Below are 3,320 nucleotides of genomic sequence, written 5' to 3'. Positions count from 1 at the left end.
ACATAGTTTAGTGCGTCAGTGTTCTAAACGTGCCTTTCCAGTTTTTTGTTTCTATAATATTCCACTCCACCTATCCTCATATAGTCATATTCCATTGTCCATGTTTGTTTCCTCTGCTTATTTTTCAAGGTGCGCTCTTCGTAGGAAAGGGTGCTTACTCCTGTTGTGGAGATATGTTGGTGTCTCCAGGTTGGCTCTGTTGTCGGCTATGCTTTATTTGTAAGTCAGACAAATGGTTCATACGCTTTTTGTTGTATGTTCAAGCTGTTTCACCTAAATTTTTGTTACATGCTTTAACAATGTGGTTGCATAATCACTAGATCCTAGGTTTAAATAAGTATGCGTGCTTACATATTTGAAGTGGAATCGTTGTGCATTCCATACTATCTTAAGGGATTAAATGTTCGGGCCACTTTCCTAGGATTAGATCAATTAAATAACTATGATTTCCATGTTTAGCCTGAGGTGGATGCACTTAATTTGCTGCAGTAGAAATTTCGTATGGCACGTATCTATACAGTCTACGAGTTGCCTTTCGTGGTGCATTAACAGAGTTAGCCTAGCCAAATTCACTTTCATTTGTTACGGCGTGGAGTAGCTGTAGCATATTTTTGTTCCTTCTCTACAAATAATGCCATAATGGTGCTTCATTTAAATGGTGAGTTTCCACAGTTCAGTTGTATTCAGTGCAATCATAGCGCAGATGTAAATGGTGACCTTTCACAGTTAAGTTCTATTGAGTACCATATTTCCTATTTATGCTTTGGGGTTATTATTTCGTTTCCCTCAAATTAATTGACTTTGGACAATGGATGATGTATATGTGCCATGAACAAGAGACTGGATCATCATTTTACTAATTATCATTTTCTTCAAATTCAGTTCAATGATATTTGTTTGACTGGTTTTGGTACCTCAGACCTGTGACTCCCACAAGGAAGACATGATTTTGGGACTGCTAAAGTGGTGGTCAGCAATTCTTATTGTACTTCTTCCACCTATGTCGTATCAGTCTACTGTGTTTTCATGTTTAGCAAAACCCCTGTGGTTAGTAGTTTGCTGCTATATGTGTGTTTTTCCCTGTATGCAGGATACCCTTGATATCTATGTTTAGTCCTTAGCAGCGTTGAGTTTTTCTTGTTTACAAGAGTGCATGACAAAACAAATCTTTTCATTTGGTGTGCTTTGCATGAATAATATGTTCAAATTGTTAAATTGATTTCCTAATGTCGTCCCCATATTAGCTAAAATTCTTTGTTATTGTTTCTTCGTCCCCTCTTCTGTTTCTGTGTACCAAAGAAAATATATACTTGCCAGCATGTAGCTAATTATTTTTGCACCAGCATTGGTTTCAAAGAATTGCTACAAACTATATCTCACTTTTTCTATGATACGGCCATGTACTCATCCCAAGGCAAGTTTGTTAGTCTATTTATGTACTTCATTCTTAGCCTGTTTATTTAGTATCTTAATACATACATTCTCTATTTATGACTACTTGACAATGGCCGCCTTGGCTATAGAGAAATCATCTGCTTATGTTTTATGTGTATAGAATGTTGTGTTGATGCCAAAGAGGTTTCGTGTGTCATCAGAGCACCTGCCTCTTCTTTTTTTCTTCTCTTTGCGCCAAACTATTTTTCTGTGATCTTTTCAGTTTGCTAAGAAAAGAAAAAAAGAGGGCTCTGCCTCTGCCTCGGATTTTATCGAGCGCGAAAAGATTGGAAGCAAGGATGTCAAACTGTCTCGGATTTTTAGTGTGGTTTTAAATAGCTCTCTCGGAGATGCTCCAATATATAACCAACCCCAACGATGACCTTCTGTGATTCTCTAGGGGGTTTCATGAAGGATGTCAAACTGTCTCGGATTTTCCATGCTATGTTTATGGTCCTAACTTTTTGAGCCATACGTACCTTCATGAAATAACTAACATAGATTTCAAAGTTTTCTCTGCATTGATGCTATTTTTTTTGCTCCTACCTTGGACCTCGATCAAGGTTATGGTGTTTCCATTAATTTGTTTTAGGTTGTTGCAGATCTATCTTTTATCTTTCTTTTCCCTTCCATGTTTTTGGTCCTGTTCCCCTGGAATCCTGGTCCATCTAGCTTCATGGGTTTCTTCGCCATTGCATTCTCCTACAATCTGCTCCATCTATCTTGATGGTTTTCTTCGTCATTGCAATTTGTAACCATATGGTGTTTTCTCCGTTTTTAGCGTCTACTGCTCTTCTTTTCAAGTTTCTATCTTTTCAGCTGCTATTTCAGTTCCCATGTTCATTCATGTTTCGGTTTATTTGATTTGCAGTGCACATCACTATATGGCACAAGGAGTGCTTTGCCAAATCGAAGACGCAAAGGACTTAACTATGCATGTATTATACATTCTGTACCTCTTCCTTCCTTTGACTACTTTCTCCATACATAGATTGAATGCCTCTGAGAAAAAACAGAATTAAACATCTTGAATAGTTATTGATGGGTAATGTGTTCAAAAGTAGCTACGGATAATTTAAGCTTGCTACTTTTAGCTGGCACGATTTCTTGTAGTAGATTGTAGGTTATATAGATTAGTCCTCTATACATGGATTGCCTGTGCAGTGCTTTCGGTACCAACTAGGGCTGCCAAATTAGGTGATGATGTTGCATCTGCTACATAATATGGCCTGTCATTTTCTTACGCCGTAGCAGCAACACATCAATTCTTTCTTGAGTAAAGTCCATTGCTTATTTTGTTTAGGCACCTTGTAAGCACTGTGTATTCCTCGCGTGGTGCAAAATAAAATGAGTTGCTTATGTGCGCCTTCTGTGTGTACCTAATTGTCTTTTCTCCTCTTCCTATCCTGTACCCTGCAGGTCATAATGCTACGTTGAAGGGAAATGCAGCTAGCATACGCATTTATATTGAAGATGAAAGGAAGCAAAGTTGCAATATATTTTCAGAAGACATCCGCGAAGCAATCCAGCAAAACTGTTCTCGTGTGTTTACCATCGGCAAAAGTAGAAACTTTCTTTTCCCATTTAGACACCTTTCTCGGTTGTATAACAGTTTAGCCCAATATTAACTGAATATTCTTGGCGTTGTCATTCAAACCAACGTTCCAGCTTCTCTATATAACATATGTACATATCAACTCGATGGATGCACTTTCGCCTAACTTGCGACGCGCGCAAAGGCGCGCGCAACATACTAGTGGTAGAACAATTTGCCACATGTATTGGTGCTTACACACATGTCATTGTGGCACGGTACTGGCACCTTGGTTTGGTGTGGGGCCTGGCTTGTCATGCCATCTTAACTGACGTGGCAGTGCTTTCACGCC

General features: G+C 38.7%; 1 long non-coding RNA gene across 1 annotated transcript; it reads left to right on the top strand.

Annotated features, from left to right (window-relative positions):
• Positions 1–240: 240 nt before the first annotated feature.
• On the top strand, positions 241–3,085 carry LOC136494679 (uncharacterized). Its single transcript, XR_010768655.1, has 3 exons — positions 241–969; positions 2,306–2,372; positions 2,854–3,085. It is a non-coding gene; the product is annotated as an uncharacterized lncRNA (long non-coding RNA).
• Positions 3,086–3,320: the final 235 nt, after the last annotated feature.

The sequence above is a fragment of the Miscanthus floridulus genome, chromosome 11 (genome assembly GCF_019320115.1).
Source record: "Miscanthus floridulus cultivar M001 chromosome 11, ASM1932011v1, whole genome shotgun sequence".
Lineage (NCBI taxonomy): Eukaryota > Viridiplantae > Streptophyta > Magnoliopsida > Poales > Poaceae > Miscanthus > Miscanthus floridulus.
Note: the sequence above shows the minus strand (reverse complement) of the source record. Positions and strands in the feature narration are given on the sequence as shown.